At 37.8% G+C, this 22,048-nt stretch overlaps 1 protein-coding gene and 1 pseudogene across 1 annotated transcript in view; both read right to left on the bottom strand.

Annotated features, from left to right (window-relative positions):
• The window catches only part of TMEM116 (transmembrane protein 116), a 61,706-nt gene that overhangs the window by 11,886 nt on the left and 27,772 nt on the right, over positions 1–22,048 (bottom strand). The window lies entirely within an intron of this gene.
• LOC103661191 lies at positions 11,563–12,355 on the bottom strand (annotated as a pseudogene).

Here is a 22,048-nt window from a genome sequence, read left to right as displayed (position 1 = left end):
GTCACAAATAGAAAACAACAAAAGCATTCAGGGTAAAAAGCCCTATTACATACACAGGAACAAATATTGGAATGACATCATACTTCTTATAAGAAATAATACAATCCAGAAAACATAGGCACAACATCTTTAAAATAACTGAAATGAGGGAAAAATTTTGTCAACCTAGGGACACCTGGGTGGCTCAGTCGATTATGTGTCTGCCTTCGGCTCAGGTAATGATCCCAAGGTCCTGGGATCAACTCCCATATCGGGCTCCTTGCTCAGCAGGGAGCCTGCTTCTCCCTCTGCCTTTGTCCCTCCCCCTGCTTGTGTTCTCTTTCTCTCTATTTGTCAAAATAAATAAATAAAATCTTTTTAAAAAATCTGTCAACCTAGAATTCTATACAAAGAAAAAATACCTTTCAAAAACAAGGACAAAAAATAAGGATAAAAATATTTTGCTGTTTCTTTTGGTAAAAACAAAACAAAACAGAAAAATGCGGATAGTTTAAGGGACCTCTGGGCAACACTGAGTGTACAAACATTCACATTATAGTAGTCTCAGAAAAGAGAAAAGGGCAGAAAAGTTAAAGAAATAATTGCTGAAAACTTCCCTCACCTAAGGAAGGAAACTAACATCCAAGTCCAGGAAGCAAAGAGAATCCCAAACAAAACAAACGCAAAAAAGTCCACACCAAAACACATAATTCAAATGTCAAAAATTAAAGAGAGAATCTTAAAAGCAGTAAAAGAAAAGCAACTAGTTATATATAAGGGGCCATCCATAAGACTATCAGCTGATTTTTCAAGCAAAAACTTTGCAGGCCAGAAGACAGCGACATGATATATTCCAAGTGCTAAAAGGAAAAAAAATCTATGACTAACAATACGCCATTTAGCAAGATTATCATTCAGAACTGAAAAAGAGAGAATTTCACAAACAAAAGTTAAAGGGGTTCATCACTATTCAACAAACCTTTCAGGAAAGTTAAAGGACCTCTTTAGAGGGGAAAGAAAAGGCCATAATTAGAAGTAAGAAAATTATGAAAGAAAAAATCTCACCAGTAACAAACATATAGTAAAAGTAGTGTGTCAACCATTTGCAAACTTACTATGTACATTAAAATACTAAAGTAGTAAAATCAACTGTATCTACAATGATTAGTTAAGGAATACACAAAATAAAATATAAAATACGACATCAAATACTTAAAATAGGGAAAGGAAGTAAAAATGTAGTGCTTCTAAAATGTGTTTGAACTTAAGTGATTATTAACTTAAACTGCTATACACATAAGATGTTTTATATGAACCTAAAGGTAACCACAAACCAAACCGCTATAATAGGTACACAGAAAATACAGAGAAAGGAATCCAAACATAACAGTAAAGAAAACAATCAAATCACAAAGGAAGAAAGCAAGAGAAGAAGAAAAAAATGAGGAACTACAAAAATATATTTAGGGGCACCTGGGTGGCTCAGTCAGTTGAGTGTCCAACTCTTGGTTTCAGTTCAGGTCATGATCTCGGGGTTGTACGATTTTTATTTATTTATTTATGTATGTATGTATGTATGTATGTATGTCAGAGAGAGAGAGAGCAAGCAAGTATGTATGTATGTATGTATGTCAGAGAGAGAGAGAGCAAGCAAGTACACAAACGGGGAAGAGCAGGCAGAGGGAAAAGCAGGCTCCCCACAGAGCAAGGAGCCTGATGCGGGACTTGATCCTAGGACCCTGGGATTATGACCTGAGCCAAAGGCAGACGCTTAACTGACTGAGCGACCCAGGTGTCCCAGGGTCATAGGATTGACGTTGGGCTCCACGATCAGCATGGCATCTGCTTAGGATTCTCTCTCTCCCTCTCCCTCTGCCCCTCCCTCCACTTAATAAATAAATAAATAAAGTTGATTAATTAATTAATTTTAAATAAATAAATAAAATCTATTTATTTATAAATAAATTAATAAATAATAAATTAAATAAATAAAATCTTTAAAATATACATATATTTAGAAATACCTAAATATATAAAGCAATTATTAACAGATCTTAAAGAAGAAATAAAGGGCAATATCAATAATAATAGGGAACTTCAATTTCCCACTTTCAACAATGGAGAGATCATCCAGAGGATCAAAAAGTAACACTGGACTTGAATTACACTTTAGACCAAATGGACCTAACAGACATATACAGAACATTCTATCCAACAGCAGCAGAATATACATCCTTTTCAAGTGTACTTGGAATATTCTCCAGAATAATTTATTAGGTCACAAAATAAGTCTTAACAAATTTAAGACTGAATCATATCAAGCATCTTTCCCAATCATAATGATAGGAAACTAGAAATCAGTAAAGAGGAAAACTGTAAAATTCCCAAATACATGGAAACTAAACAACATACTCCTGAACAACCAATTCATCAAAGAAGAAATCAAAAGAAAAATTTAAAAATATCTCAAGACAATCGCAAAAAAGAAACACAACATATCAAAACTTATGGGATTCAGCCAAAATAGTTCTGAGACAGAAATTTAGAATACATGCCTACATAAAGAAAAAGAAAGATCTCAAATAAACAACCTAAGTTTACACCTCAAGGAACTAGAAAAAGAACAAAGTAAACTCAATAGTAGTAGAAGGAAGGAAACAAGATCAGAGCAAAAATAAATGAAATAGAGGATGAAAAACAAAAAGAACAACAAAATTGAGTTTTTCATAAATATAAACAAAACTGACAAACTTTTGGCTAGCCTGACTAAGAAAAAGAAGAAAAGATTCAAATAAATAAAATCTGAAATGAAAGGGGAGGCATGACACGGGAATAAAAGGCACAGCATAAGAAATGAAGTCAGTAATACTGTAACAGCATTGTATGGTGACATATGATAGCTACACTTGTGGAGAGCAAAGCATAATTATAGAGATATTGAGTCACTATGATGTACACATGAAACCAATATAATGTTGTGCATCAACTATAGCAAAATAAAATTTTTTTTTCAATGAGTTTGATCAGCTTTATTGGAAAATTACACGCAAATAATGAATCATGGAACATTACATCAAAAACTAAGGATGTACCGTATGGTGACTAACATAACATAATAAAAAATTATTTTTAAAAAAGGAAAATAATATGGAAGTTTTAGTAACTGTATATTATTTGATAAAATTGTTACTAACAGAATTGGGTACTAGAACAAAAGGATCATTGATCCAATAAAATTTAATTATCATTTTTTATTGTCAAAAAAAAGAAGGAAAGCCATTACAACCAATACCACAGAAATACAAAAGATAAGAGACTATGATGAACAATTATACACTTACAAATTGAATTACACAGAAGAAATGGATAAATTCCTAGAAACATACAAATTATCATGACTGAATCATGAAGAAACAGTAACTCTAAACAGACCAATAATGAGTAAGAAGATAGAATCAGTAATTGCTTTAACTTTCCAACAAAGATAATTTTAGGACCATTTCATTTCACTGGTGAATTCTATCAAATATTTGTTTTTTTAAATTTATAAATGGATTTTATTTTTTATTATGTTAAATTAGCCAACATATATTACATCATTAGTTTTTGATGTAGTGTTCCATGCTTCATTGTTTGTGTATAACACCTAGGGCTCATTGCAATATGTGCCCTCCTTAATACCCATCACTGGGCTAATCCTCCCACGCCCTCCCCTCTGAAACCCTCAGTTTGTTTCCCGGAGTCCATAGTGTCTCATAGTTCATCTCCCCCTCTGGCTTTCCCCCTTCATTTTTCCCTTCCTTCTCCTGATGTCATCCACACTAGTCCTTACGTTCCACATATAAGTGAAACCATATGTAATTGTCTTTCTCTGCTTGACTTATTTCACTTAGCATAATCCCCTCCAGTTCCATTCATATTGATGCAAATGGTGGGTATTCATCCTTTCTGATGGCTGAGTAATATTCCATTGTATATATGGACCACATCTTCTTTATCCATTCGTCTGTTGAAGGGCATCTCGGCCCCTTCCACAGTTTGGCTATTGTGGACACTGCTGCTGTGAACACTGGGGTGCATGTGCCCCTTCTTTTCACTACATCTGTATCTTTGGGGTAAATACCTAGTAGTGCAATTGCTGGGTTATAGGGTAGCTCTATTTTTAACTTTTTGAGGAACCTCCATACTGTTTTCCAGAGTGCCTGCACCAGCTTACATTCCCACCAACAGTGTAAGAGGGTTCCCCTTTCTCCACAATCCTCTTCAACATTTATTGTTTCCTGCCTTATTAATTTTAGCCATTCTAATTGGTGTAAGGTGGTGTGGTATCTTATTGTGGTTTTGATTTGTATTTCCCAGATGGCTAGTGATGTGGAGCATTGTTTCATGTGTTTGTTAGCCATTTGTATGTCTTCTTTGGAGAAGTGTTTGTTCATGTCCTCTGCACATTTGACTGGATTATTTGTCTTTTGGGTATTGAGTTCGAGAAGTTCTTTATAGATCTTAGATACCAGCCCTTTGCAAATATCCTCTCCCATTCCATGGGTTGCCTTTTAGTTTTGTTGATTGTTTCCTTCACTGTGCAGAGCTTTTTATCTTGATGAAGTCCCAATAGTTCATTTTTGCTTTTGTTTCCCTTTTCTTTAGAGACATGTCTTGCAAGAAGTTGCTGTGGCCAATGTCAAAGAGGTTACTGTGTTCTCCTGTGTTCTCCTCTAAGAGAAAAATTAACACCTGACCTTTTCAAAATCTTCCCCCCAAAATTACAGAAGATAGAATACTTCCAAACTCATTTAATGAGGTCTGTACTATCCTGTTCAAAGCTAAACAAAAATGCCAAGAAAAAAAATTACAGGCCAATATCCCTGAAAAACAGAAGTGCAAAACTCATCAACAAAATGCTAGCAAACAAAATTCAACAGAACATTAAAAGGATGAAATACCATTACCCAATGGGATTTATCTCTTGAAGGCAAGGATGATTCAACATATGCAAAACAATAAATGTGATACACCACTGTTGCGAGTTTACCTAAGCTACTCCATGGCAACTGTATCTTGGCATCCATTTTGTTAAGCCAAGTGGCCTGCAGGGTCCTTAAACAGACACTAGCCCCCTCAGGCACGTGCATGCCCTTGATGGCAGTTCAGAGTCATAGTAAATATAAGTTCCTGATATGACTTCCCCAACAGCCCTTGTGATCAACATATCCCTTGCCTCCCAGCACCAGTATGCTTTATGTGCCTCTTGGATAAGACCCCCATGGGCTTGTGAAAATTCTGCTTCTTTGGTTGAATTGGCTGATCTGGGACCCCAAAGCATTCCACCCACAGACTGTAACAAAAGCGTGTGCCCCAAATTCTGCCCCCTCTCTGCACTCTGCCCTTGACCTCCCCACGTTGCCCCCTGAAGCTGTATACTTACCCTAGGACCTGTCCTGTGCTCCTCTTAACAAATTTAATTTAACAAAGTCATAACAAGCAAATAAGCAGAATGAAGTATAAAAATCACATGATCATCTGAACCGGTGCATTAAAAGCATTTAAGAAAAATTCAACATCCTATCATATATAAAAAATCTCAACAAATTAGATATTAAAAAAATGTACCACAGTACAATAAAGGCCATATATGACAAGCTAACACCATACTCAGTGGTGAAATCTGAAAGCTTTTCCTCTAAAATCAGCAACAAGACAAGGATGCTCACTCTTTATCACTTCTATGGGAGTCCTAGCCACAGCAGTTAGTCAAGAAAAAGAATAAAAGGTATCCAAATTGTAAAGGAAGAAGTAAAATAATCTCTGTTTGCAGATGACATGATCTTATACATAGAAAACCCTAAGGACTCCATAAAAAAGTAGGGGCGCCTGGGTGGCACAGCGGTTAAGCATCTGCCTTCGGCTCAGGGCGTGATCCCGGCGTTGTGGGATCGAGCCCCACATCAGGCTCCTCTGCTAGGAGCCTGCTTCTTCCTCTCCCACTCCCCCTGCTTGTGTTCCCTCTCTCGCTGGCTGTCTCTATCTCTGTCGAATAAGTAAATAAAATTAAAAAAAAAAAACTTACAGAAGTAAACAAATTCAGTAAAGCTGCAGGATACAAAATCAACCTACAAAAATCATCTGTGTTTCTAAACACTAACAACAAACTATACGAAAAAGAAATTAAGAAAACAATCTAACTTACAATAGCATCAAAAATAATAAAAAACTTAAGAAAAAATTTAGCCAAGGAGATGAAAGATCTGTACATTTAAAATTCTAAAACACTGATAAAAGAAACTCACCCAGGCGCTCCCCAACCAACCATTTTTTTATTTTTATTTTTTTTTCATTTCTCATTAAATTTATTTCTGTGTTTTAAAAGATTTCTTGCTTTTGTGACTAGATAATTTTCCCCATTATTATTTTCTCACAAGATACTGCTGATATAAAGGAAAGTTCTTAGTTTTGATTTTACCTGGTATATGGCCACCTTACTATTATTACTTGTAATAAGGTTCACTGACTTGCCTGGTTTCTCTATGTAGACAATCACATCATCTGCAAATAAAGACTATACATCTACTGTTCCAATAGGGTTTTTCATTTCCTTTTCCTATGTTGTTGTGTTATCTAGAATATCCAGAATAGTTTTCTCTTTTTCCTTGGTCAGTATCATTTTTAGTTTGTTAATTCTGTCGATCTTTTTCAAAGAATCAACTTTTGTTTACTGATACTTAAATTCTGTCTCTTCAATAAATGGTGCTGGGAAAATTGGACAGCTACATGCAAAAGAATGAAACTTGACCACTCTCTCACACCATACACAAAGATAAACTCCAAATGAATGAAAGACCTCAATGTGAGACAGGAATCCATCAAAATCCTAGAGGAGACAGCAACCTCTATGACATCGGCCACAGCAACCTTTTTCATGACACATCTCCAAAGGCAAGAGAAACAAAAGATAAAATGAACTTGTGGGACTTTATCAAGATAAAAAGCTTCTGCACAGCCAAGGAAACAGTCAAAAAAACTAAGAGGCAGCCCACGGAATGGGAGAATATATTTGCAAATGATACTACAGATAAAAGACTGGTATCCAAGATCTACAAAGAACTTCTCAAACTCAATACACGAGAAACAAACAAATCATAAAATGGGCAGAAGATATGAACACTTTTCCAATGAAGACATACAAATGGCTAACAAACACACGAAAAAATGTTCAACATCATTAGCCATCAGGGAAATTCAAATCAAAACCACATTGAGATACCACCTTACACAGGTTAGAATGGCAAAAATTAACAAGGCAGGAAACAACAAATGTTGGAGAGGATGTGGAGAAAGGGGAACCCTCTTACACTGTTGGTGGGAATGCAAGTTGGTACAGCCACTTTGGAAAACAGTGTGGAGGTCCCTCAAAAAGTTGAAAATAGAGATACCCTATAACCCAGCAATTGCACTACCGGGCATTTACCCCAAAGATACAGATGTAGTGAAAAGAAGGGGCATATGTACCCCAATGTTCATAGCAGGAGTGTCCACAATAGCCAAACCATGGAAGGAGACAGTGCTGAAGATGCCCTTCAACACACGAATGGATAGAAGATGTGGTCCATATGTACAATGAAATATTACTCAGCCATCAGAAAGGATGAATACCCACCATTTGCATCAACGTGAATGGAACTGGAGGGGGTTATGCTAAGTGAAATAAGTCAAGCAGAGAAAGACAATTATCATATGGTTTCACTTATATGTGGAACATAAGGAATAGCGTGGATGACATCAGGAGAAGGAAGGGAAAAATGAAGGGGGGTAAAATCAGAGAGGGAGATGAATCATGAGACACTATGGACTCTGGGAAACAAACTGAGGGTTTCAGAGGGGAAGGGAGTGGGAGGATGGGTTAGCGCAGTGATGGGTATTAAGGAGGGCACATATTGCAATAAGCCCTAGGTGTTACACAAATAATAAAGTACGGAACACTACATCAAAAACTAATGAAGTACGGGGCGCCTGGGTGGCACAGCGGTTAAGCGTCTGCCTTTGGCTCAGGGCGTGATCCCGGCGTTCTGGGATCGAGCCCCACATCAGGCTCCTCCGCTATGAGCCTGCTTCTTCCTCTCCCACTCGTCCTGTTTGTGTTCCCTCTCTCGCTGGCTGTCTCTATCTCTGTCGAATAAATAAATAAAATCTTAAAAAAAAAAAAATTTTTTTTTAAAATTAAAAAAAAACAAACTAATGAAGTACTATATGGTTACTAACAAAATAAAATAAAATAAAATAAAATAAAATAAAAAAATGAAATCTTACCATTTGCAATGACGTAGATGGAACTAGAGGGATAGCATAATGCTAAGGGAAATAAGTCAATCAGAAAAGACAATTATCATATGATTTTACTCATGTAGAAATTAAGAAACAAAACAAAAGATCAGAGGGGAAGGGAGGGAAAAATAAAACAAGACGAAATCACAGAGAGAGACAAACCATAAGAGACTCTTAACTATAGGAAACAAACTGAAGGTTGCCGGAAGGGAGGTGGGTGAGGGGATGGGGTAACTGAGTGATGAGAACTAAGGAAGGCACCTGATGAAATGAGCACTGGGCATTATTCGCAACTGATGAATCACTAAACTCTACCTCTGAAACTAGTAATACACTATATATTAATTCAATTTAAATTAAATTTAAAAAATGAATACAATGGGATTCTGTATGCTACAACTGGTCATGATATTGCAATAACTAAATAGTTGTTGGATTAGTTTTATCCCTATATAGCTTGCTTACTATTTTTTATGTCAATTGCTGACACCATTATGCACTCCGTGAAACTGATTTTTAAACTCCTATGTTTTTCTAAATTTCATTGTTTCAGCTCTTACATTTTAGGCATCTAATCCACTGTGAGTTAATATTTGTGTGTGGTGTAAGGTAAATTCAGTCTTTTGAATGTAGATATCCAGTTGACCAAACACAATTTATTGAAAAGACTATGCTTTCCCCCGTTGAATTGTTTTAGCCACTATGTCATAAGTCGATTGTTAAAAAAAGTTAGGGTTTATTTCTGGACTCTCAGCTCTATTCCATTGACATATGTCAATCTTTATACCAGTACCACACTGTCTTGATTAATGAAACTTTGTAGTAAGTTTTGAAATCAGGAAATGTGAGTAGTCCAACGCTGTCCTTTTTCAAGATTACTTTGGCCACTCTGGGTCCTTTGCATTTCCACATAAATTTTGGATCAACTCACCAATTTCTGCAAAAAAAAGGCAGGTGGAACTTTCATAGGAATTGTCATAAAAGTGTAGATCATCTTGTTGTCATCTTAAAAATATTTCTTGTATGGGGTGCCTGGGTTGCTCAGTTGGTTAGACATTTAACTCTTGATTTCAGCTCAGGTCATGATCTCAGGATCCTGGGATCAAGCGACATATCAGGCTCCACACTCAGTGTGGAGTCTACTTGTTTCCCTCTGCCCCTACCCTACTTGTGCTTTCTCTCTCTCTCTAAAATAAATAAATCTTTTTTTAAAAAAACTGCCTTGTGAGGCATGCCTGGCTGGCTCAGATAGAACATGCAACCCTTGATCTAGGGGATGTGAGTTCAAGCCCCATGTTGGCCATAGAACTTACTTTGAAAAAAGAAAGAAAGAAAAAATATTGCCTTGTGATCCATCAACATAGAATCCCTTTCCATTTAGATTTTATTTAATTTGTCAACAATATTTTATAGTTTCTAGTATACTATTCTTATACTTGTTACATCTTTTCCTCAGTGTTGTTCTTTTTGATGCTATTGTAAATGAATTGTTTTCTTAATTTCATTTTTGGATTGTTTATTTCTAGTGTATAGAAATGTAATGGATTTTTTGTATTGATCTTATATTCTGCAACTGCAGTGAACTCATTTCTAGTATTTTAGTGGATTATGTGGGGATTTAGACATACAAAATGTTATCTGCAAAAAGAGATCATTTTATTTCCTCCTTCCCAATCTAGATGGCCTTTCTTTCTTTCTTTTTACTAACTTCCCTGGCTAAAACCTTCAGTACAGTGTTGACTAGAAGTGGTAGAAGCAGACATCTTTGTCTTATTCCTAAGCTAAGGGGGAAAGCATTCAGTCTTTTTATCATGTAGTATGATGCTAGCTGTAGGCTTTTTTTTTTTTTTCTCAAATTTAATTTTATTGTAGTACGCCTGGTAACCCAGTGATAATTCATAAGCTTAGTAGTTCACAACAGTTTTAGAAAGCACGTCATATTAACATTCAAATAAGGCATTACAGAAAGTTGTAAAGAATTAAATGTCCATTCTGAAAGATCAACATTAAAATTTTAAAACACATTAAACATTAAATTTTTAAAAAACAAAAGCTTTCCCCCACAAAATACTTAAAGAACCACTTGCTGGCATTTGTATTTTAAGTGCCCGGGATAACATGGGCCAGACGTTCAAAGGCAGTTATCAACAGCTTATACGAGGACTTGTTGCACTGGATTTATCACCAAGTAAAGGAAGAGTAAATATGCCAGTGAAGATGTAGTCAGGTTTCTTCTCCGCCTCTCCTCACCCCATTCTTCCTACCAGGCCACAGCCCAGAAGCGTGTATCCGTGTTGCCCCACTAAGAAAGCACATCATCTTCACTTTTAAATGGCTACTCAGCGTACACACACAGACAGACGTCTCTCCCTGACGGATGGTGGGGTGGCGGGGAAGGAGAGCAGGTGCCCACTGCTTTGATTAGGAATAAAGAACTCCTTCAGCAAACTCAATTACTTTACTGGTCCTTTTTAACCTTTCACGTAAATCCTTTTAACTACTAATTTGATTAGTTTGCTAATTTTGATTGTTTACTAATTAGGATTGTTTATGTGTGTCAAGGGAATTCTCCCCAGGCATATCTGATCTGTTTCTACGTCCTGAGGACCAAGTATGCTTACTTTACTTAGGGACATGGGTTTTCTTTTCTTTTTGTACTTTGTTACTCGTCACAGGAGACCATACATAGATCAAAAACAGAAACTGGCAAGTGGATCCTAAAGCACACGATTCTTAACCTGAGTTTTTTCCTATATGCTGATTTAGTAACAGTTTTATAGCAGACTGAAAATTCTGAGTAAACTGAAGGTTTAACACCACAATAAGTACAGTATATATGACGAAGCTTATTAGTTTCTTAGTGTAAAGGCAGCAGTGAATTTCATCCTGAAACTAATCTGCATATCTAGTTGCTTGTTTTCTAGAACTTGATAGACACAGTGTCTCACAAAACCACGTACCACAGTGCTAACAATGCCAGTTTTTTGGGATCAGTCTACACACATTTCTCTAATGAGATACTTTACCAAGAGACATGGAATACTTTTTAGCTTTTCCAGAAAAACAAAATTTTTATCAACCAGTTTTCTGAACAAAAATTACATTACTACCAATTGCTCTTTTAATTATGCTTTAGAAGGTTTTTCAAAAGTTAAGACATACGATGTTTTTTAATGGCACACCCATAGAAGATACCTGGGTAAAACACACTAAATGAAAAGATGAATCTTAGTATCGGGCTCATTTGACACAGCCTCAGTTTCCAGAATAAAACTGTCAGAGAATTCATACATGCCAGTCTCAGAACAAGGAGCTTCTAAATGCACAGGCGAGGAGTCTCTGCTCCTCTTACTGGTGAGATGCACTTTTCCTCATGGAGTACCTGATGCTTTCCTGCTTATCTGTGGAACTTTTGTTTGTAGGAAATCATAGACATGGGGCCAGATCTTGTCGGTTTCTGTTCCGGAGAAGGTTTCCAACACCCCCTTTCTCTGGTAATATTCCAGGACCGGCTGTGTTTGGACTTCATAAGCCTTCAGTCTCTTGACCACTGTCTCTGGCTTATCATCATCACGCTGAATGAGAGGCTCCCCAGTCAGGTCGTCAATGCCCACAGCTTTGGGAGGGTTGAATTCGATGTTGTAGACTCGGCCGCTGGCTGGATGAATCCAGCGAGCAGTGAGACGCTGCTTAATGACCTCAAAGGGCACGTTCAGATTAATCAACTGTGTCTATCTGATAAGCTCTATCCAGGGCTTCAGCCTGTGGAAGTGTCCTTGGAAAACTATCCAATAGCCAGCTATGTTGGGTGAGGTTTTTCAGCTCATGAAGGGCTAGCCGAGGTCATGACATCATCCGGGATGAGCTTCCCTTGGTCAATGAAAGTCTTGGCTAACACACCAATTTCTGTGCCCCGAAGCATGTTGTCTCGGAGCAGGTCCCCGCTGGAGAGGTGCTTCAGCGCGAAGTGTTTGGTGATGCGCGACGACACGGTGCCCTTGCCCGAGCCCGGCGCCCCCATGATCACCGCGCGCAGCAGACGCGCGGACGCCCCCATGGCCGGAGGGAGCGGCCCGGGCCGCGGGCGCTGGGGACTCTGGCCTGGCTGCGCGCTCGCCCGGCTGGCTGTAGGCTTTTTATAGACGCCCTGGTGTGCCTGGGTGGCTGTCAGGTAAGCCTCTGACTCTCGATTTCAGCTCAGGTCATGATCTCAGGGTCATGAGACTGAGCCCCACAATGGGCTCCACGCTCAGTGTGGAGTCTGCTTGAGATTCTCTCTCTCCCCCTCCATCTGCCCCTCTCCCTGCTCACACACATGCACACTCTATCAACTCTCTAAATAAAATCTTTTAAAAATATATATAGATGCCTTTTGTGAAGGTGACAAAGTTGCCTTCTGTTGCTAGTTTGTTGAGTGTTTTTATTTTGAAAAGGTTTTGGATTTTGTCAAATATTTTTTCTATATTGAGATGACCATGTGTTTTTTTTTATTTTATTAATATGGTATAGTAATTAATGCATTAAAGCCCTAATCCCCAATGTGACTGTATTTGGAGATAGTGGCTTTAATGATTAATGTTAAATGAGGTCATAAGGATGGGGCCCTAATACAAAAGGACTGGTGCCCTTGTAAGAGACACAGGAGATTTTTGTACACAGAGAAAATACCATGTGAGACCACAGAGCAAAGACTGCTGTCCACAAGCCAAGGAAAGAGTCCTCAGGAGAAAACAATACTGTCAGCACCTTGATCTTGAACTTTTTGACTTCAGAAGTGTGAGAAAATAAATTTGTTTAAACCAGCCAGTCTGTGGTATTTTGTTTTGACAGCTCTGGCTGACTAATAGAGGTATAATTCCAGTCATTGCTTTTTCTGTGTGAAATCAATCTAGCATTTTTTAAAAGATTTTATTTATTTATTTGACAGAGAGAGAGAGCCAGTGAGAGAGGGAACACAAGCAGGGGGAGTGGGAGAGGAAGAAGCAGGCTCTTAGCGGAGGAGCCTGATGTGGGGCTCGATCCCAGAACGCTGGGATCACGCCCTGAGCCGAAGGCAGATGCTTAACGACTGCGCTACCCAGGCACCCCAATCTAGCATTCTTGGCTACAGCCCTCTTGGCCATGATGTAAAATCCTTTTATATGTTGCTGGATTAGGTTTGCTTGTATTTTATGGAAGATTTCCTCATCTATATTCATAAGAGATATTGGTCTGTAGCTTTTTGTTTCTTGTGATGTCTTTGATTGTTGTATTGGAGTCATACTGACATGAAAGTGAAAACACAACATACCAAAACTAATGGAATGCAGCTTTTCACTTTCATTCATCTCAAAGTATTTTCTAATTTCCTTTGTGATTTCTTGTTTGACTTATTATCTTTTTAGGAGTGTAATAATTACTTTCCACATAGTTATGAATTTCCCACATTTCTTTCTCTTGTTGATTTCTAATTTAATTCCCTTGGGTCTAAGAAGATACTTTGTATAATTTCAGTCCTTTTAAATCTATTAAAGGCTTATGTCATGACATATCATATGATCTATTCTGAAGAATGTTCCACGTGAACTTAAGAAAACTATGTATTCTGCTATTGTAGGGTAGACTATTTTATAGATGTCTGTTGGGCCAAGTTGGTTGATGGTGTTGTTCAAGTCCTCCATGTCCTTGCTGATTTTCTGCGTAGTTATTCTACCCATTATTGAAAGTGAGGTATTTAAATACCCAACTATTATTGTTGGGTTATCTGCATCTCTTTTCAATTCTATCAGTTTTTGCTTTATATATTGTGGGGCATACATATTTACAACTGTCATATCTTCCTGATATTTTGGCAATTTTATCATTATAAAAATATCCCTCTTCAGTAACATTTTTAGTCTTAACGTCTATTTGTCTGATATTAGTATAACCATACAGCTCCTTTTTTGGTTACTGTGTGCATAGTTTATCTTTTTCCATCCTTTTACTTTCAGCCTATTGGTACCATTGAATCTGAAGTGAATCTCTTATAAAGAGTAAATAGTTTGATCTCTGCCTTTTGAGTCAATTGTTTAATCCATTCACATTTAATACTATTATTGATATGGTTATATTTGTACCAGCCATTTGCTTTTTATTTTCTATATAGCTCATGACTACTTTTTTCTGTTTCTCCTTTATTATCTCATTTTCACTTAAGTGGATATTTCTAGTGTGGCATTTTGACTCCTTTGATTACTTTAAACTATATTTTTGGAGCTATTTTCTTAGTGGTTGCTCTAGGGCTTACAATGTATATCTTAATTTCTCAAATAAAAATTTTTTTAAACATTTACTCATTTGAGAGAGAGAGAGAGCGAGCAAGTGAGCATGAGCAGGAGAGCCAGAGGGAACAGACTCCCTGCTGAGCAAGGAGCCTGATGTGGGACTCAATTCCAGAACCCAGGATCATGACTCAAGCCGAATGACCTGAGCCAAAGACAGCTGATCAACTAACTGAGCCACCCAGGTGCCCCTTAATTTATCAGAATAGACTTCTGGGGCAGCTGGGTGGCTCAATCGGGTAAGTGTCTGCCTTCAGCTCAGGTCGTGATCCTGGCCAGAGTCCCAGGATCAAGCCTCATGTCAGGCTATCTGTTCAGCAGGGAGTCTGCTTCTTCCTCTCCCCATGCTCCTCCCCCTGCTCGGGCGCTCACTCTTGGCTCTCACTCACTCTCTCTCTCTCAAATAAATAAATAAAAAAAGATTTTATTTATTTATTGGACAGAGAGAGACACAGAGAGAGAGGGAAAACCAGCAGGGGGAGTGGGAGAGGGAGAAGCAGGCTTCCCGCTGAGCAGGGAGCCTGATTTGGGGCTCGATCTCAGGACCCTGGGATCATGACCTGAGCCGAAGGCAGACACTTAATGACTGAGCCACCCAGGCGCCCCAATAAAATATTTTTTAAAAACAAACAAAATTGACTTGTGATTTATACTGTTGATTCCAGTAAGACATACTCCTATATATTTTAAGATATATATATATACACACACACACATATACATATATATACACACACACACACACACATTTATACTAATTTAATTCCAGTGAGATTAGTCCTATAAAACTCCACCCTCCCTTTTTGTGCTATTTTTTATACATCTTACATCTCTATATATTAGAACCCAACAATGCATCATTACAATTAATGTTTTCTATGTCTTTTTTTAAATTTTTAAAATTATGTTCAATTAGCCAACATATAACACCTCATTAGTTTTTGACGTAGTGTTCAACGATTCATCAGTTGTGTATAACACAATGTCTTCATGAAGCTAAGAGGAGAAAGGGGAGAACAAACATATTTCTAGACTTACATTAACCTTCTAATTTACCATTTATGGTTCTTTTTGCTTATTCATATGATTTGAGTTACCATCTATTAAATTTTTCTTACTGCAATATAGCTTTATTCCCATCCTATCATTTGTACTGTCAAATATATTACATTTATACATGTTATAAGCCCAACAATATAATAGAGTTTTATAGATATTGTTTTATGTGATTGCTTTATAAATCAATTGAGAAGAAAAAAAAGAAATATGTAATTATACTGTTTTTCAGTATTACCTACATAATCACCTTTAATGGAACTATTTATTTTTTCATGTGTATTCAAATTACTATATTGTGTCACTTCCTTTTAGCGTAAGGAACTTCTTTTAATATTTCTTGTAAGACAGGTCTCTCCATTTTTATTTATTTGGGACTGCATTTATTTCATCTTCATTTGTAAGAGATAGTTTTGCTGGGCATAACACTCTTAGTTGACAATTCTTCCTTCAGTACTCTATGTTGTCTTGTTACCTTCAGGTATCCATTGTTTCTGATGGGAATTCAGCTGTTATTTCTCTTTGAGGATTCCCTGTAGGTGAAAAGTTACTTCTCTCCTGTTACTTTCAAGATATTTTCTTTATCTTTGGCTTTCAGTATATTATGATGTATCTGAATACAAATATCTTTGTATTTATCCTTCTTGGTGTTCTTCAGCTTCTTGGATGTGTAGATTAGAGTTCACATCAAATTTGGAAAGCTTTTAGTCATTATTATTTCAAATATTTTTCTTTCTTCCTCCCTCTCCTCTCCTTCTTGTGTTCCCATAATTTATAAGTTGGAGTTTAACATCATACCACTTGCCTAAGTCTCTGTTCATTTTCTTAATTATTTTTTCTGTTTTTCACATTACATAATCTCTACTGATCTATCTTGAAGTTCACCAATTCTTTCTTCTGTCAACTCAAATTTATTCAGCTCCACTACTGAATTTTTCACTTCAGTTATAATTTTAACTCCAGAATTTTCCCTTGGTTCTTTTAAAAAATAATTTGCATATTTTCATTGATATGCTCTTCTTGATGTATCAGTGTTATCACACCTCCCTTTAATTCTTTAAACATTTTTTTTAGTTCATTCAACATATTTAGAATAGATGTAACATCTTTGTCGTCTTTGTCTATTAAATTTAAATCTAGGCCTCCTCAAAAGCAGTTTCTATTGACTCCTTTTTTCTTGTGTGTGAGTCACATTTTTCTGTTTCTCTGCATGTCTTATAATTTTTTGTTGAAAATTAGACATTTTAGATAATATATCTTGTAACTCTGCATAGTAATACCTCCTCTTCGGGGCATACAATTGTTGCTGTCGTTTGGTCATTTGTTCATTTTTCTAGTGACTTGGCTGGAGTAATACTCTGAATTCTCTTTTGCCCACAGTGTGCAGACTCTGTTGTCCCTACTTGGATTCCCCCCCCCCTTTATTTTTTAGCCTGGTTTTAGCCCTGGGTGTGCAAAAACCACTTATCAGTCACAGTTTGGGCTTAAATCCCCTTAGCCGGCAAGATTTTTCACCCTTTACAACTGTGTGTGGTTTGGAGTCTGCTTTCACAGGTCAGGGAGTTTGATTTTTCACTATGTTCAGCTAGTGAGAAGCAACTCAGAGGTCCTCCTGCCACAGTACAGTCTTAGGCATTCACATAGTCTTCCAGATCACCAGCAATGTGTGTGACTTTAAGTCTGGCTTCCAAGAACTCACCCCTTGGTCAGAGAAGCTTCTTATTCAATCGGTATTTGGTCAAAGATTGTGCTTAAGCCCCTTGAGCCACTAAGGCTCAAGGTCCTTTCCTGATGGATCTGTGTGTGGCTTAGGAGATGCTTTTGAATCTGCCCCATGTCCTGCTCTGATTGCTCCTGAGTGGGTCAGCTGAGAACATGTGTACAGCCTTCAAATCCCCACCCCCAGATTAATATGACCCCAGGAGGGCTGTCCTTGGTCTTCTCCTTCTTTGGACAGCAGCTTGATTTTCCTATAATGACATCTCTGCTCTAAGAGCTGGGACTAGAGGAGAGGGGAATGGAAGACCCTGGTTCTTTTTGGCTTATCTCTATCAGCATGGAGCCTCCAACATATAAGCAAGTTGGCACAAGTGTCATCAGGCCCCGGTATTCTCTGTCTGTTGCATATGAGCCCTTGCTCTATGAATAGTGAGTGAATAGGAGTAAGAAGTCTCTATTCTCTTAGCTGCACCTGGCTGAAACAGAGCATAGGACTGGGAAGGATGAAAGATGCTGGCAGTCTTCCCCTGCCCCTCCTGGAGTGAAACTGCAGCCCCAGACCAGGACCTGGGTGGGGAGGGAATTTCCATCTCCTTGGCCACACCCACTCACAGTAAAGTACTTGCAGTAGAGCTTTCATCACACATGTCTGACAGGAAGAGGATGGAAACAAGTCATGTCTCAAATGCCATAGATTCTCACTGTTCTTATTAAGATTAATAAAGTTTCTTGAATAAATGTTTGTCTATTTGTTTTATATCCATAGGACAATTTTCAGGGACTTTACATGGGTGTTTTCTTATAAATTTCACAGCTAAGTGGCTGTTTCACCGGGCAGTGGGTCTTCCAAGCTCTTCACACCACCTTTTCAGAAGTCTGCCTCTGTAATATTCTTATAATTTTCACAGCTAAGTGGCTGTTTCACCGGGCAGGTCTTCCAAGCTCTTCACACCACCTTTTCAGAAGTCTGCCTCTGTAATATGTATATTTTTAAATCTCTTCTAATCATCAGTTTCCCCTTCCATCTTTTGTGTGTTTTTCTTATTATTTATTGATTTATTGAAGAAATCGATTTTTGTTAAAGAATTACTTATTTATTTTGGGGGCACAGAGGGAGAGAGAGCCTCAAGCAGACTCCACACAGAGCATGAAGCCTGACGCAGAGCTCAATTCCATGTGCCTGAGATCACAACTTGAGAGCAAAGACCAAGAGTTGGAAACTTAACCAACTGTACCACCTAGGTGCCCCCAAATCAGTTTTTTAACTGTTAATTTTCCACAGATTTTTCTGTATTTTTCTGATTGCACCTCTATGGTATAGTTTATCATATTTTTTTGTCTCAGTATTTCCTGTTTATTGATGGTTAGATATATACCACCACCTCAAATGGTCAAACTCAGGAGGTTTTTTGACCAGTAATACTTCATATGTTGTGGTGTGTTCTTCCTTCAAGGACACATAACATCAAATAGCCTCTCTTTTTATAATATAAACAGCTGTCAGTGTTCAATACTTGTATCTATTAGTTCACTTAGGGATCATTATATTACTTTTATTTATTTTTTTGAAGATTGATTGATTTGAGAGAGAGAAGCAGATAGTGACAGCAATAGCGAGAGAGAGCACAAGTGGGGAGGAGAAGAAGGAAGCTCCCGATGAGCAGGGAGCATGACACGGGGCTTGATCACAGGACCCTGGGATCATGACCTGAGCCACCCAGGCATCATGGGATCATTACTTTTAAAGCTTGGATACTTTTCCACTATTTGCATGCACCATTATTTATTTAGTCATTCTTTAATTGATAGATATTTGAGTTCCAACCCTCTGCTGTTACAAAAAATAATGTATGAATATCATTTTTTGCCCAGTTGTGGAAATATTTCCAAAGAATAAATTCCTGAAAGTAAAACCACTACAAGATATTAAAAGTTATTATTTTGAGAGATATCACAAAATTGCCTATAAAAATATTTTACCAATCCCTATTACCAGCAAATATGCCTGTTTTCTTCATATTCTCACCAGTTTGTATTATCTTTTAAATTTTTGCCATCTTACTATTATTTTAATTTATACTCTAAGTATTGGAGGAATTGAGCACATTTTCACTTATTGGACTTTGTCTTTCTTCTGGGAACTTTCCATTTACATATTTTGTGGGTCAAATTACTTAATCTCTTGCAAAGCCCACCAAGCCCACCAAACAATCAAATGCACATGATTATTATAAGCCATGTTTTGCATTCAAGAGGGTACAGACTAGGAGACAGTATATCAGCAGGGCAGCATCAGGCATTTCTCTTCACTAAAAGTTTCTGTAGACTTCAGGAATTAGTTACTGACCTCTCAAAAGTGACAGCTTAAGTATGAGGGAACATAATCACACTGTCATTATCAAAGTGTAACCGCCACTTTGGCTTATGTCCCAAATAGGAACCAATATCTCTTGCTATAGTCCATGAATTTAGCTTCCAGGATCTCTGTAAGGAACATGCCTAATATCAAGATTCATTGTAACCAGAGAAGCATAAAGGTATCACTTCCAAACAGGTATTTATACTTTATTTACAAGCTTCCTAGTTTGGGTATATTTCATCTATCAGGGGTCATTTTTACTGTAAACAATGTTGCCTGGTAACACAACTGATGTTCCAATTTGGCAGATTTCCAGAAGAATGGTAGGCATACCTTGTTCTATTGTGCTTAACTTTACTGCTCTTCACAGATACTACTTTTAAAAATTGAAGGTTTGTGGAAACCTGGTATCAAGCAAGTCTACTGGCACCATCTTTCCAACAGCATTTGTGTACTTCATGTCTCTCTGTTACATTCCGATAATTCTCACACTATTTCAAACCTTTTCACTATTACTATATTTGTTATGGTGATCTGTGACCAGTGATCTTTGATGTTACTACTCTAATGGTTTGGGACCCCCAAAACCATACCCATACAAGACAATGAACTTAATTGATAAACACAGTGTGTGTCCTAACTGCTGCAGCAACTGGCCATTCACCCATCTCTCCCTTTTCTCAGTCCTCCTTATTCTCTGAAACAGAACAATATTGAAATTAGGCCTCCTAATAATCCACAATGGCCTCTTTAAGTGTTTAACCAAAAGGAAGAGTAGCATGTTTCTCACTTTATTTTTTTAAAAGACTTTATTTATTTTAGAGAGAGATAGCAAGAGAGAGAGCACAAGTGGGAAGGAGAAGGAGAAGGAGACCCCCAGCTGAGCAGGGAGACCAATGCAAGGCTCAGTCCCAGGACCCTGGGATCATGACCTGAGCCAAAGGCAGACGCTTGAACGACTGAGCCACCCAGGCACCCCTGTTTCTCACTTTAAACCAAAAGCTAGAAATGGTTAAGCTTAGTGAGGAAGGCATGTCAAAAGCCAAGACAGGCCAAAAGCTAGCTAGACCTCTTGTACCAGTTAGCCAAGTTGTGAATGCAAAGGAATAGTTCTCGAAGGAAATTAGAAATGCTACTCCAGTGAACACACAAATAAGTGAAACAACCTTATTGCTGATACAGAGAAAGCTTCAGTGATCTAAACGGAAGATTAAACCAACCACAACAATGTCTTAAACCAAAACCTAATCCAGAGCAAGGCCCTAACTCTCTTCAATTCTATGAAGACTGAGAGAAGTGAGGATGCTATAGCAGAAAACTTTGAAGCTAGCAGAAGTTGGTTCATGAGGTTTAAGAAAAGAAGTCATTTCCATAACATAAAAGTGCAAGGTAAAGCAGTAAGTGCTGATGTAGAAACTGCAGCAAGTTAACCGTAAGATCTAGCTATGATAATAAATGAAGGTGGCTACACTAAACAAGAGATTTTCAATATAGATGAAGCAGCCTTATATTGAAAGAAGATGCCATCTAAGACTTTTGTACTTAGGAGAAGTCAATGCCTGGCTTTAAAGTTTCAAAGGACAGGCTAACTTTCAGGGGTGCCTGGGTGCCTTAGTTGGTTAAGCATCTGCCTCCAGCTCAGGTCATGATCCCAGGGTCCAGGGACTGAGCCCCATGTTGGGCTCCCTGCTCCTTGGGCAGCCTGCTCCTACCTCTCCCTCTGCCCCTCTTCCCAAGACTTGTGCTCTCTCTCTCTCTCTCTCAAATAAATAAATGAATAAAATATTTAATTAAAAAGAAAAAAGGAAAGGGCGCCTGGGTGGCTCAGTCGTTAAGCATCTGCCTTCGGCTCAGGGAGTGATCCCAGGGTCTTGGGATCAAGTCCCACATCAGGCTCCCTGCTCTGTTGGGAGCCTGCTTCTTCCTCTCCCACTCCCCCTGCTTGTGTTCCCTCTCTTGCTGGCTGTCTCTCTCTCTCTCTGTAAAATAAATAAATAAAATCTTTAAGAAAAAAAAAAAAGGACAGGCTAACTTTCTTCTTAGGGGCCAATGCAGTTGTTGACTTTAAGTTGAAGCCAATGCTCCTTTACCCGCAGAAAAAAATCCTAGGACCCTTAAGAATCATGCTAAATCTACTCTGCTTGTGCTCTGGAAATGAAAAAAAAAAAAAAAAAAAAAAAAAAAAAAAAAAACAAAGCCTGGATGACAGCACATCTGTTTACAACATGGTTTACTGAATATTTTAAGCCCACTGTTGAGACCTGCTGCTCAGAAAAAAAGATTCCTTTCAAAATATTACTGCTCATTGACTATG

This window comes from Ursus maritimus, unplaced genomic scaffold, assembly GCF_017311325.1.
Source record: "Ursus maritimus isolate PB19 unplaced genomic scaffold, ASM1731132v1 scaffold_33, whole genome shotgun sequence".
Taxonomy (NCBI): domain Eukaryota; kingdom Metazoa; phylum Chordata; class Mammalia; order Carnivora; family Ursidae; genus Ursus; species Ursus maritimus.
Note: the sequence above shows the minus strand (reverse complement) of the source record. Positions and strands in the feature narration are given on the sequence as shown.